This window comes from Palaemon carinicauda, chromosome 18, assembly GCF_036898095.1.
Source record: "Palaemon carinicauda isolate YSFRI2023 chromosome 18, ASM3689809v2, whole genome shotgun sequence".
Classification (NCBI taxonomy): domain Eukaryota; kingdom Metazoa; phylum Arthropoda; class Malacostraca; order Decapoda; family Palaemonidae; genus Palaemon; species Palaemon carinicauda.
Genome location: NC_090742.1, coordinates 29,204,316 through 29,220,159, shown reverse-complemented (window position 1 = coordinate 29,220,159; position 15,844 = coordinate 29,204,316). Strand labels below are relative to the sequence as shown.

General features: G+C 33.0%; 1 protein-coding gene across 3 annotated transcripts in view; it reads right to left on the bottom strand.

The window, feature by feature from the left end:
* The window catches only part of LOC137657742 (peroxidase-like), a 249,080-nt gene that overhangs the window by 158,692 nt on the left and 74,544 nt on the right, over nt 1–15,844 (bottom strand). For 2 of the 3 annotated variants that reach the window (XM_068392209.1, XM_068392208.1), the window contains exon 2: nt 11,717–11,807. The exons of the other annotated variant lie outside the window; for it this stretch is intronic. The gene's annotated coding sequence lies outside the window, so the exon portion shown is untranslated. The remainder of the gene's footprint in view (nt 1–11,716; nt 11,808–15,844) is intronic. 3 annotated transcript variants of the gene reach the window in all.

Here is a 15,844-nt window from a genome sequence, read left to right as displayed (position 1 = left end):
TCAATGATAATACAATCAGCCCTCCTTATTAGCTGGGTTTGTTAACAGAGCCATCTGAGAATACATAAATACTTGCTGTCCTAGGGCGAGTTAACTCCTAACCTACCAACTCACTGCCCAATGCCTACAAGCGGTCGACTAACACCCTGTGACGGCGCCAAGTAAGGGTGTGAACTCAAAGGCAGATTGGAAACGACTGAGTTATATTATTGTGGAACACTCTCCTTATATACAAAACCTCAAGGCAACAGGACATGACAAGTTCGCAAGACAGACAATATCACAGAGGAAAAACCAGACATGAATTTTCATGTTCGTTTTAGTGCGAGGGAAGAGCAAAGATACAAGCAAAATATATACAAAAGGAATTATGTACAATTGTGTGAAACACGGTTGGTACAACCCCAAGTACTGCTTAATATTGTTCTCACTTGGTTTCTATCGCAGTATAAGTATTATATTAATTAATGAACACATTCATTAAGTGTACAGTACATCTAAACATGTGTACTATGTACATGGTCGAACTAAGGTACACAACATGAGTCCTTACACGACTTATACCTACATATGGCTTTCTTTTCTTTTTTTTTTTTTTTTTTTTTTTTTGACAGGTTGACTCACGCCATTAAAACTCACCATACATATAGCCTATATCTACATTATTACTGTAAAGTACGGTATTTTGTATACAGAACTGTACAGTAGCTAATGTAACAGCAACATTGCCGTATCACACAATGAATTACTAATACAGTAAGAATTAGAATAAAACTTATCAGTACAGCACCAATAAAAATTTACGTACGAAGTTTTACACAGTAAGTTTGAAGCATGATGCAACTCTTTGAACCGTAGACTATTTGACGGATGGGGTAGTGTAAGGTACAGTACATATCACGTTTTATACTAAAACCACTATAACACTGGATATGTACAGATTTTTGCATCACAATGTGATACTACGCAAAAAAGACCAAAACAGGAGATGCAGACACGAGGAGAAACTATACAAGGCTGAGGCCTTGTGAAAGAAAGATGGGGTATTGTACTATGTGGAGAGGGGAAATGTCGCAAAGCATGCTGGGTGCTAAGGAGTGCGGTCAGTTTGAAATGTCTGGCTTGTAAAAATACTTATCACAAAACCGCGGATGTGTTTTTTTATTATTTGATAGGTTATACGGTTCTCTTTATAGCGAACAATCATAATCGTGAAGAAAAAAAACGCAAATAGGGTCAATGCAATAAATGTTTTAATGGGATAATGAAAATAGCCAGTTAACTGTAATGAACTAAAAAAAGAAAAAAAAAAGTTAGAGAATTTAGAGAAGGAATGAATTTCAAGCTCAATATCATGTATATTAGGCATTTGGCTTTGTGGTTTCCCTTTACTATTTTCCAAACTTTCCATAGAAGGCTTAAGCTAAAGAACTCTTAATCACATAAATACCTGGTCCTGGTCTGACTTAACCCTTAAAATAGGGGACTGCAACATTTGTACAGACTGGACTCAAAATTGATCTCTGAAAAGGATCTTTTACGTAGTAGGAGACTTGCATGACTGTTCAACTCATTTTTAGATTTTTCACTTAATTTTTCAATTATTATAAGTAGATAGCCAAAATACAAATGAAACCGAGGGCACTGAAATACTACTATATTTAAATAGTAAAGAACCAATAAGTTAATGAAAAAATATATATAAGAAACCAGTACATTGTAAAAAAAAAAAAAAAAAAAAAAAAAAGTAGTTTCCCCATCAAGCCAGCTTTTCCACCCAATAAAACCAGGGTTTACGAAAAAAACCGGGCCTGGCTGGGCTTTTAGCCAACTCATATATATATATATATATATATATTATATATAGATTTATGTAATATATATAGATTTATGTAATATATATATATATATATATATATTATATATATAGATTTATGTAATATATATATATATATATATATGTATATATATATGTATATATATATTTATATATATATATATATATTTATATATATATATATATATATATATTTATATATATATATATATATATATATTTATATATATATATATATATATAACATATGTAATATATATATATATATATATATACATATATATATGAAACATATGTAATATATGTATATTATATGCATATATATATATATATATATATATGTATATATATATATATATATATATATAAATGTATCAGGGTTGGCAAAAAACCCTTTTTAAAACCTGGTTTTATTGGGGAAAAAGCGAGTTTTATGGGGAAACTGCAGTTTTTTTTTTTTTTTTTTTTTTTTACAATGTACTAGTTTCTTATGTATTTTTTATTAACTTAATGGTTCTTTACCTTTACTATTTAAATATAGTAATATTTCAATGCCCTCGGTTTCATTTGTATTTTAGCTATCTACTTATCATAATTGAAAAATTAAGAGAAAAATCTAGAAATGAGTTGAACAGCCATGCAAGCCTCTTTTTATCATATGAGAGAGAGAGAGAGAGAGAGAGAGAGAGAGAGAGAGAGAGAGTTTATTCTATATTAGATAAAAAGTATTCTATGATTAAATCCATGGAACGGTATTCAAATTATCCTTAAAAGAATCTCCAAATTATTTTTGTTTTCTTTTACAAATGCAAAACTTCCAGTAGATCGATAGATTTAGGAATTTTTACTTTACTGTGAGAGTATTCAACAGTCAAAACTTCCATTAATATCAGGAACAATTAATCACCAAATTTCCAACAAGGAAACAGGAGTTTCTCTTTTCCCATAAATTTACATCCAAGTCTGTTGCCCTCATTATCTTTCTCTGTAAATGACCTGTCAGCCTTTACATTACACAGGCATTGGTGAGTACTGTCAAACGTCAACGTCATGTATACATACATACGATTTGCTTTCACTTTACATCTAAATTGATCATTTATACCATGTTCTCATCTGACATGTCTTTTTTTTTTTAGATTCATAGATGACACATTCATTTTCTTTCAAATTTCCATATATCTGTTTTACAATAAACTACTTCCCATCTCCCGTTAACCGCTAATAACGATCATCCCTATAGCAATTCTATCATTACCTCCGCCAACGAAGTTCGGAGGATGTTATGTTTTCGCCCCTGTTTGTCCGTTTGTTTGTGTGTGAGCAACTTCCTGGCCACAATTTTACTCAGAGTACTGAAACTTTCAGGGATAAATCATTAGGTTGAAACGTGGAAATGATTCACTTTTCAAATTCTTAGGTGAAAAGGTCAAGGTCAAGGTCGAGCAAAAGGACGAGAAATAACCTACCATGGTGGAGGTCACAATTTTACTCAGATTATGGAAACCGAGGATTTATTGTTATGTTGAGGCGCGGAAGCGATTCAATTTTGAAAGTCCTAAGTCATAGGTCAAGGTCAAGGTCGAGGAGAAAGGGGCGAGAAATAGGCTGCCGTGGCGAAGGTCTGCGCTCTACCCAGTGCCCCTCTAGTTTATCTTAATTCCCCAGTTAGAATTTTTCATCACATATTTCATTGTACATTTCTAGCATTCAGGGCCAAATGATAATTAAATTTAATTCATAATCTCATTATACCCTTAGATGACAATTAATTTAGTCTATTCTCGTAAAACATATCTCTCTAAATATTTATGCTGGTACATGCATAAGAACAAAAAAAATATATGTATACATATATACATATATATATAAACATATATATATATATATATATACTGTATATATATATATATATATATATATTTATATATATATATATATATATATATATACATACATATATATAAACCTGTATATACTGTATATAGTCATATTTACATATGTAAATATAAGCATACACATATAACCTTTCTATATGCAGAGTATATATATATATATATATATATACATACATATATATATATATATATATATGTATGTATATAAATATGTATATATACTGTATATATATAAATATATATATATATATATATATATATGTAAAATATATATATATCTATATATATACTGTATATACATAGTATATAGTCATATTTACACATACCTATATTTACATATGTAAATATATGTATGAACATATAGCCTCTCTACTGTATATACAGTGTAAATATATATATATATATATATATATATACATTTACATATATATATACATATATTTATATATATATACATATATATACATATATTTATATATATATATATATATATATACATATCTATATATACATATCTATATATACATATACATATATATATATATATATATATATTCTAAAACAGTAACATCATCAAACCAGATATTTCATATATAAAGTATAAAAAAACTTATCTCACCCTGTCCAACACAAGAATATTTGCTGCAAGTTTGAACTTTGAAGTTCCTAGTAATATGCCTTTTCATAACTTCTAAGACAGAATAAAAAATTATGAATTACGACAGATTTCCATCTTTAGAAATCACACCTCAAAAAGTAGTTTCCAGTTCATATTCTCTTAAAATATCTATGAAATAAAAATTTCAACTTAAATCTAGAATGGATCCTTCGGCATAAGTGGCAGTATGTGTGCCTGGTTTCCCACAGGCAACAGACTACTAAGAACGTCACAAAGACCTTAAGAGACACATGGATATTAACATAGATCGTAATAACAAACTTCAAGAACCAGGCTAAATCTGTTAGTGGAGTTTCTTGCTCGACTATCCCTTTGAACTTAAGAAAACGGGAGTTTTCTTTTTTATACGAGCAAAAAAATGGTAGAGTAATTACTAAGAAAGAAAAAAAAATAGATAAGAATATCAAAAGACAAATTTTCCCTTTGTCTTTTATAATGAGGGTGCAAAAAGAAAATTAGCTGGAAATCATCAATATTGTAATGCAGAGATAAAATTCACAATTTGTCGGGTAATTTTGTTCTCTCTCTCTCTCTCTCTCTCTCCTCTCTCTCTCTCTCTCTCTCTCTCTCATTAACCCAAATGATAAGAAATCACTTGGCGTAGCAAAATACTTTCTCGTTTTATTTTTGTATTATTTTTTTTGTGAAGTTTCAGTTATGGTAGCTACGATGATTACCCAGGCATTATCGTAACGCCAGCATAACGGGACCTTGCTTTCTGGTACAGTTTGTTTATGTGCGTGTTTGTTCGTGTATGTTGATTACTATTTTGAGTTCCAATGTGTATGAAACATTGTATTTCTTTCATTACTTGCTTGGATGTATCTCTGTAATGTGTATATATTTTCACTTCTAAAAAGTTTGCATTATTTTGTAAACGTGTTTTCAAATGAGTCGTCCTCTCACGTTTTTAAGTTTGTCTTACTGAATCAGGTGTGATTTTGTAATTGCAACTGCTGACGTCCAGTGAGCTTGGGCACTGAACCTTAGCTTTGGTTATGTCATCTTAAACCAGGATTTTATTTAATTGTGTTCCTGCAGTAGAATCTACGGCTGATTTAAAGAGTAACAAAATTCTCTCTCTCTCTCTCTCTCTCTCTCTCTCTCTCTCTCTCTCTCTTTCTCTCTCTCTCTCTTTCTCTCTCTCTCTCTCTCTGTCTCTCTCTCTCTCTCTGTCTCTCTGTCTCTCTGTCTCTCTGTCTCTCTCTCTCTCTCTCTCTCTCTCTCTCTCTCTCTCTCAATCCTAATACGAAAGTCTATTGTCAAACGTTTTTGTACACTAGAAGTGACTGTAATGATTACAGGGTCGACAACTGGCTGTCCACACAACCACTTCTCCCTTTTTATAGAAAGAGAAAGCTCAAATTACTCGACATTTCAAATCATTTTCTACCTACTGGAAAAGACGTAAAATATGCGTCGTTGTGTACCATTACAGATCCTAGCAGACTTCTTAGGAGAGTAGCAAGATTCAAAGAGGCTGAAAGGATGATCACTGAATCTAGATTCATTAAGACAGGGTAGTAATATTTCAATCTCAAGCCCTGATTATTTTTTTTTGAACTTGATGCTTTATAATTAAGGAGGTTTACGGTGAATATAATCATGGACATCATTATCAAATTATGAATGATTTCGGAGTTATCTTTCTCACTGCATTTTGTGTTAAGTGCGTGGCTATAGTCAATTTTAATAGCGAGGCAGATTTGCACAGACTCGCAGCGGTGCCCTTTTAGCTCTGAAAAGTTTCTTGATCGCTGATTGGTTGGACAAGATAATTCTAACCAATCAGAGAGCAGGAAACTTTTCCGAGCGAAAAGGGCACCACTGCGAGTCGGTGCAAATCTGCCTCGCTAAAAAAAAATGACTATAGTTTGTAACCAATTTACCCGAATGATTCTGTGTTATGCTGCATCTATTAACCGTTTAGTGCAGTTCCTTTCGTTTTTTTTTCTTATTTTGTTCTTTACGGTACATAATTTTTATACCAAACGGTACTTGAATTTCCTCGTAGTATTTAGTGTGTGTGTGTATGTTTACATGCGTGGTGTATACGTATGTATAATTTTATAATTTCATTATTAAGCGGTTTCTCCCTTAAAGATGTAGTTCCGTTAGCAAAACCAATCACTGCTAATCATACTTAAATCCAAATCGTGAATGAAAACCCATTCAGCACTAGTTGCTTTATACTCATACACCGAAGACTCACAAGCAGAACATATAACTGTTCCACACACACACACACACACACACACACACCCTCCAAACACATCTCAAAATTAATCTGCATCTCGTGTAGCTCCCTGGGTGTTCTAAATGTTGATATAGTGAGACAGATATATAATATAATATATATATATATATATGATGAATTTTGCACATTTTTACGTGTTTTTCATATTCAAATAAGCCATATATATTTTTGATACATTAATGTCTGGATTCTCTTAACGACCTCGGGATCATAGCCCCAGCCGAATTCACACAAAGACAAGAGCTTGGCTCCGGCCGGGAATCGAACCCTGGTCGACAAGCTTGTACAAACAGTGACTCACCCACTTGGCCACGAAGAAAGATAAAAGTCAATGACAATTCTTCTGTACTTATACCTGTCGAATTCAGGTATTTTGTACTTAGAATTGAAATCAACCCATCTTCACCATCGTAGCTAATTGGTAGTTTGTTACTTGGCATTCAATTAATGATAAATTTTGCACATTTTTACGTGTTTTTCATATTCAAATAAGCCATATATATTTTTGATACATTAATGTCTGGATTCTCTTAACGACCTCGGGATCAGAGCCCCAGGCGAAATCACACAAAGACAAGAGCTTGGCTCCGGCCGGGAATCGAACCCTGGTCGGCAAGCTTGTACAGACAATGACTAACCCACTTGGCCACGAAGAAAGATAAAAGTCAATGACAATTCTTCTGTACTTATACCTGTCGAATTCAGGTATTTTGTACTTAGAATTGAAATCAACCCATCTTCACCATCGTAGCTAATTGGTAGTTTGTTACTTGGCATTCAATTAATGATAAATTTTGCACATTTTTACGTGTTTTTCATATTCAAATAAGCCATATATATTTTTGATACATTAATGTCTGGATTCTCTTAACGACCTCGGGATCAGAGCCCCAGGCGAAATCACACAAAGACAAGAGCTTGGCTTCGGCCGGGAATCGAACCCTGGTCGGCAAGCTTGTACAGACAGTGACTCACCCACTTGGCCACGAAGAAAGATAAAAGTCAATGACAATTCTTCTGTACTTATACCTGTCGAATTCAGGTATTTTGTACATAGAATTGAAATCAACCCATCTTCACCATCGTAGCTAATTGGTAGTTTGTTACTTGGCATTCAATTAATGATAAATTTTGCACATTTTTACGTGTAAAAACACGTAAAAATGTGCAAAATTTATCATTAATTGAATGCCAAGTAACAAACTACCAATTACCTACGATGGTGAAGATGGGTTGATTTCAATTCTATGTACAAAATACCTGAATTCGACAGGTATAAGTACAGAAGAATTGTCATTGACTTTTATCTTTCTTCGTGGCCAAGTGGGTGAGTCACTGTCTGTACAAGCTTGCCGACCAGGGTTCGATTCCCGGCCGGAGCCAAGCTCTTGTCTTTGTGTGATTTCGCCTGGGGCTCTGATCCCGAGGTCGTTAAGAGAATCCAGACATTAATGTATCAAAAATATATATGGCTTATTTGATATATATATATATATATATATATACATATATATGTATATATATATATATATATATGTATATATGTATATATATGTATACATATGTATATATATATGTATACATATATATATATATGTATATATATATATATATATATGTATATATATATATGTATATATATATATATATATATATGTGTATATATATATATATATTTATATATATATATAGGTAGCTATAAACGTAACATCGAATAACAAAGTAGCATGTAATAATTAATCATGAAATGCCATGTTCTATTAATCCTGATCTGAATGAAAATATTAAGTTATTAGGATATCAACGACATTAATTTGGTGATTATCACTTCCTAAACGGTGAATCTAATTCGGTCTTGTTTTTGGTATGTTATCTCATTTATGGCGTGATCTCAGAAATTATTCTCTTGCTTTGGTATGTGATCTCAATATTTTTAATAGGTAAAAAAACAAGAATAGAAAATCTACTGGGATTTGCTTCGCCGTGCGCTCGCTTCGCTCGCGAAAAAATCAAAGCCTCAAGTTTCGTATGTACTGGAAAGCAGTAATTTTGAGATGAGCAGGCTAACATCAATGATTGATTATTATTTATTAGATAATTATTCCCGAATATACTTTCACTACTATCAGGTGATATCGCATACCAAAACAAAGCACAGCTTTGTCATCGCATACCAAAAACAGCATCTCCAATTCTTATTCTTTTCCTCCAATAAATTAAATAGATTTATAGCATCAGACGGTAAACCCATAAATTATAAACACTACAATTCCAGAAAGCGATGTAATTTGACCCCATAATCATTATTTTTCACTGAAAATGATAGCAAAGAAATCCTTTCTCCAGCTGTAGTCCCCCAGCTAGAGAGCCGTGAGGCACCCTAATCCTATGGTCTAAAGAAACACTTGAATGTAACAGTGAATACATGTTTGCCTATACTCGTGTTAACCGGAAATACTCTCAAACTCATTCACGTCTACCGAAGATCCTGTACTTTTGCCGCTCTTCTGAAGTGAGACAGCCGTAAGGCATATTGTTCGAGTATGTGAGCGTGTTTGTACGTGTCTATGTGTTTCTGTTTCCTGCAGGGAAGAGGGAAATACCACAGCTGTGTTCTTGCAAAGCCTCAAACTGTTGGAATTAGAAGATCTGGGTCAAAAGATGACTTCGGGTGGTGTCAGAGGAAGGCAGGGCTTGATTGATTTCCGTCAGGACTTACGTCAGAGATTTTTTTTTTTTTTAACCAAATCACCAAGGCTTTTGAAAGTGAGGAACATTTTGATCACTTGCCTAAAAGAATAAAATCTTTAAGGGAAAGGGTGAAATGGTTTCCCTAAAACATCAGAATTTTTTAACATACTGTAGATCACCGGCTTTAAAACATATGTAAACTCACTTTAAAAAAAAAAACAATTTTTCAAGTTGTGTATATAAGTCGCTTCTTAAAATAAAGAGAGGGTAATACTTTAAAGTGGTATAAAATGGAGCACTTATTATCAAAGAAAACTATGCAATGTGACGTGATGAGAAATTAGATAAAATTACAATTGTTGATTAATGATGAGATGGAACATTGTTCAAATTAGGAACAGTTTAATGAAGGGGCCCCAACCTACTCTAAGGGAAATCTTGTGTTAATGTGATATAGAACGCCCTCATAAAAAAACTACATATAGCAAAAAGATGAATAAGATCACATTTTAATGAAAGGAAATAAAAAGTTCCACAGAATAGATAATGACGAATACTACCCTCTTTGATAGACATTCAGATACACCTTACAATACAAGATCAGAAGAGTTCAAAATAAATGAAGGTGAAGCAACACGAGATCAGCTGAGTTAACTCTTCGTATTACGCACCAGGAAACGTAATTCCTCGCTCAGTCCGCAACATACTTATTACTTGACAATAAAGACCACTTCGGTTAAGCGTTCCAACATTAAGGCTTAAACTTGCGGCGCAAGTCATTATGAGATTCATTGCGGTTGAGGGAGGAAAAGTAAATAAACAAATAATTATCATCATCGCAAAAGTAAATAGCGTATTGTCAGAGTTACTTGTCTTTGATTGGGAAAGGATTTCACGAAGGTTATGACAAAAATACTGTCTTTAAAAGGACGTATTTCTCGATAGAGAAAAACTAATGTAATGTCACAAATAAGAATCACCTTTCTCACTTTTCTCAAAATTCCAATAAACAGAAGGAACTCAGAGGAACATATCTCTGTTGTCAACCCATAAAATAATTGGAATTTATAAGCACTTTCAGATCAGATCCATTTTGAATTAGATGAGACTAATCGTTTTAAGAAGTGGTAATGAAAAAAACGAGGGAAAGGCATAACCTCTTTGTAATCATATACTGTATGCGTATGCGTATGTATGTATATATATATATATATATATATATATATACTGTATATGTGCGTGTGTGTTTATGTCCTATATAAATATTCCCTTTGGAGTGGATAACATCCGAAGGAGTTTACATCCTTCTTGATTTCAATTAGTATTTAAAAGGATGAGGTCCCTAACCCTTTAGCCTACTGAACTGATATGCATGACCTACATGCCAAGGGTGACCAGTCTTTGTTAACAGTCACCAATCTAAATACTGAACAGACATCACACGGTGGTCAACCTGGTAAATAAAATACATATTAGATGTTTGTTATAGTTGTCAGCGGTACTTATCATCGATATAAACTATTGCTTAATCACCTGCGTTCCAGAGAATAGCTAGACTACACATAGTTCGAGGTAACCACGAGGATGATTGAACCAAATTGGCTACAGACTAACTGGCTAGTATAGTGGTAACGTGTTCGCCTGGCATTCGCATGACAGCAAATGGATCCAAGCCAGCGACCGTAAGTTTGAACCGTTTACACGGGAGGCCACTGCTGTGGTTGGGTCCCACAGTAGGGGGAGGGTTTGGGCTTTCCCGGCTGACGTTCTGGCAAGTATCTGTTTTGATGAAACCAGACTCCTTTACCTCTACCTTTTAACTAATTTAATGAGACCTTTGAGAGACATAAAATCTCTGCTAAAGCGATTCATAATTATACATCACTTTTCTTAAAATATTACTTCATTTCTATCTCTTCTAATTTCTGATGATGTCAGTCACGAAGGTAAATTTTGGGCAAAATTTCGTGAATAAAAAGGCCGATTTTTTTCCGGGAAACTTTCGTCTATTATCAAAAATAAACTATTATTTACACTCCAAGTTTTCACACTAATGCCAGTCTAAACCCCGGACAGAAGAGGGGGTTTTAGGCATAGTTAAACTTTGATACAAATAAAAATAGGAAGAGTATTTCAATACCACAATCTTTAACGCACTGGAGCAAGGGGCAGTTGGTCTTTTGTGTTATGGATGCTAACAAAACAATGTAGAAAGAACGCGAAAAATTCAACAGATGGGGCAGAAAATGGAGGAAGAGAATAACTCATATGTATTTATAAATCATAAAGATATAAATGGTAATATGTATAAACAGTAGCAAAATTATGAATATCAAGGAAATGTTGAGCCATACCTTGAACTGGCATTGCAGCATCCATCCCAACTGAGAGTAGGCCTATGGAAATGACACGATCTCCATCAATCTTACAAAACCTTAAATGAGTCTGAAAGAAAGAGAAAACGAAAATTAATGATCCCAGGAAAAAAGCGTTTACAATTTTGCTTTAGATTGTTCCTTTGTTTATGGGGTACTTATGAATGATATTATTAAATAGAGTGCGTCCAATATTTCCTTCCATACGATTTTTATGAATAAATTGAAATTACAATGATAAAAAAGATTGATAAGAAAGTTTATTTAATAATTGAAAACCCCATTCGAAAACATTTTCAATTTCTCAAGATAGAGAGAGAGAGAGAGAGAGAGAGAGAGAGAGAGAGAGAGAGAGACCTATATGCAGATGGAAAGAGAAAATTCGAAATCAATTAGAAAGAAAAATTTTGTTTAACGACGTCAGTTGCAGCCTCAAGGAGCAAAAGAAAATGGTTAACAACCCAGATAGCAATTCCTGTCACTTCCTGAAGGGCCTTTTTAAGTGCTTGCATGACGGGCCTGCTACGCTAAGAACGCTTCTCTCTCTCTCTCTCTCTCTCTCTCTCTCTCTCTCTCTCTCTCTCAAGAAATTGAAAATGCTTTCGGAAAGAGTTTTCAATTCTTACAATAAACTTCCTTTTCAATCTCTTTTCATCATTGTAATACATATATATATATATATATATATATCTATATCTATATCTATATCTATATCTATATCTATATCTATATCTATATCTATATCTATATCTATATCTATATATATATATATATATATATCTATATCTATATCTATATCTATATCTATATCTATATCTATATATATATATCTATATCTATATCTATATCTATATCTATATATATATATATATATATATATCTATATATATATATATATATATATATATCAAAACTACAACTACTTTTCATCGTCAATCAAGTATAACCAATAGACAAGAATGGTAAAAGCAATTATATCACAATAATAAGCAAATAATTCATGTTCAATGGAACACACCTATACATCATATATGGTAGTATACCTGATTTAGCAGACTCGGTTAAAAAAAATATATCTTCAGTATACAAGGTTTGGATTAATCCATATTTTCGTTTAGTTTATAATCCATATTTCCGTTTACTTTATAAACCGAGATGGACATGTCGACAACCCTCTTCAAAACAAGCCCCGTCCTCTGAATCATGTGACGATTATCGGCACTTGGAAGGAGTAGGTTATATGACTCTGGAAACAACGCAGAGGCCTAAAATTGTCACATTCCAGTAGGTAATGCTATGAGGATTGATCGCATAGGCCGCCCATCAAGTACTTAACTTTCACACAATATCCGAGAAAGTACGCTTTCGAAATTCTTGCGAGAATACTTGAACGATCGTGCTCGTCTCTCGTATTATTACTCACCCGCTGGTTACTCCTTGGAGCAAGAGTCCTTGCTGGCTTATGGTTAGCTTTATCTAACATTAATAGCAAGCATCAATACTAATAAATAGTAGATACTTGGTACGACCATTAAAAAATAAGTGAAGGGTGGTGAGACCAGTCGGGAGACAATACCAAAGGATTACTTTCATTGTTTTATTTATTATTACTGCTATGATATAAGTGATGAGACCCGGTTAATCTTGCTTTACGCTAAAGGTGAAGGTATTGATATCGCAAAAAAAACTTAAACATACTCGTAGGAAAAAAAAAGAAATAATACACCAAAACCTACAGGTAGCAAAAAAGCAAAAAACAAAAACACTAAAACATCCTTGTAGGGAACAAAAAAAAAAAAAAAAACGCTAAAACATACTGGTAGCAAAAAAAAAAAAAAAAAAAAAAAACTAAAGGATATATACTGGTAGTAAAAAAAAAACTAAAAAAAAAACACACTAAAACATGCTGGTAGCAAAAAATAAAATAAAAAAAAAACACCAAGAGATACTGGTAGCAAAAAAAAAAAAAAAAAAAAAAAACTAAAACATTCTGGTAGTACAATAGCCATACAATGTAACCATGTTAAATGTTAACTTAAACTGGAATGGTATGTCTTTACTTTCAACAAAACTAGGAAAATCAAGAAGAAATCAAGGTCGACCTCTTCTAAAAATGACAGAATATTATTCTAAGTCCTAAAGAAATTGCTGATCTATAGAGAAAGTAAGTTATTCATAACAACCCATCTGAAAACACGAAGCAGGAATATTAATAGTCGCTCAAAAAGTCCGTTCAGAATTTACAGCCCATAACATTTTGTTAAGTGCGTAATAAAATAGGTTTGAATGCCGGTTGTCACCACATTTTTTATTAAGGATCATATTTTACATAGAGAGAAAAAAAAATAATAAGCGAAGTCAGAATTAATATCATTATTAATATGACTTATTATGACTTACTAAGCTACAAGCCTAGTTGGAAAAGTGGGATGCTATGACCCCAAGGGCTCCAACAGCGAAAATAGCCCAGTTAGGAGAGGAAATAAGGAAAAACTGCAAGAGAAGTTTATTGCTTGCGGCTAAGATTTTGATGTTGAAGGCTGTCCTGAGCCTCTATTCATAGTTTACACATAACATGTCTATTTTAACGTTGCCACTGACCTTAAGATATACCGTAGTATATCCTTTATCTATTGTCTCTCACCAATAGTTTCTTTATTTCTTTTCCTCGCTGGGCTGTTTTCCTTGTTGGAGTCCTTGGGCTTGTATCATCCTGTTTTTTTTCAACTAGTGTTCTCTAATTTTGGGTAGTGCCATAGCCTTTATACTATGGTGTTCCACTGTCTAGGGTTAGAGTTCTCTTGCTTGAGGGTACACTCAGGCACACTGTTCTATCTTATATCTTATTTCTCTTCCTCTTATTTTGTTAAAGTTTTTATAGTTTATCAAGTGATATTTATTTCAATAGTGTTGCTCTTCTTAAAATATATAATTTTTCCTTGTTTCCTTTCCTCACCGAGCTATTTTCCCTCTTGAAGCCCCTTGGCTTATAGCATCCTGCTTTTCCAACTAGGGTTGGGGCTTAGAAAGTAATAATAATAATAATAATAATAATAAAAATAATGAAAATAATAATAATAATAATTATGATAATAATAATTAAGAGAACCCTCCACGTATCTACTAAATTTAAATATATCATACTAAATTAAGTATCCATAAAGTTCACTTCGTATTACTTCCACGCTAGTGTAACATAAGCATGTTTTCTGGCTAATGGTTTTTTAATTGCCACCTAATCTGGTATTAAGTGGTTAATATTTTATCTAAAACGATGTAAAGTCCAAGTTAAATGCGCGAAGTTCAACGAATCTTTGTCGAGCTTTGGTCATGTCTTATCAAAATGTCAGCAAAATTAGTCTTTCAATCCAATATATTCAGGAAAACAGACTGATTCTTTGAATGAAATAAAGAGAGAGAGAGAGAGAGAGAGAGAGAGAGAGAGAGAGAGAGAGAGAGAGAGAGAGAGAGAGAGAGAGAGAGAGACTATTAGATTAAGAAGATCTTGATCTGAATAAATAATATGAATAAAAGGAGACTGGAAAATAGCAATGACTACCTACTTAAACCTGGGCTGATTAATCTGGAGAAGAAAAAAAAATGAGAGTTGCGGCAAAGGAGGTTGAGAGGTTGAGAAGAAGTCACGAACACTTAGAAAACTATGCCAAGGTCTCGGAAGTAGATCATAATTTCGAATTCCACGGAGAGAGAGAGAGAGAGAGAGAGAGAGAGAGAGAGAGAGAGAGAGAGAGAGAGAGAGAGAGTTGTCTGAAGTTGTTCAGATATGGGAAAGAATTCATAAAGGCAAGCAAAGCTCTTTGGATTCTATTGAGTTTGTTGCTAATAGCTAAGCAAATGTTCCTTGCTCTTTCTTCATAGCTAAATCATCATAATTCTTGACATTCATTCCTTACATCCTACAACATTGACGCTAATTCTAGAGGGCCAAGAAAGCTAAATGCAGTATTAAGATCGTCTACATATGTACACTCAGTAACATATATAATGGACATTCAATAACGAGTTAATAATACAGACATTACATTTGCCACCAAGGCTAGGAATCTGACAAAAAATTTCTAAATTAGAATTCTATAAACGAATAGA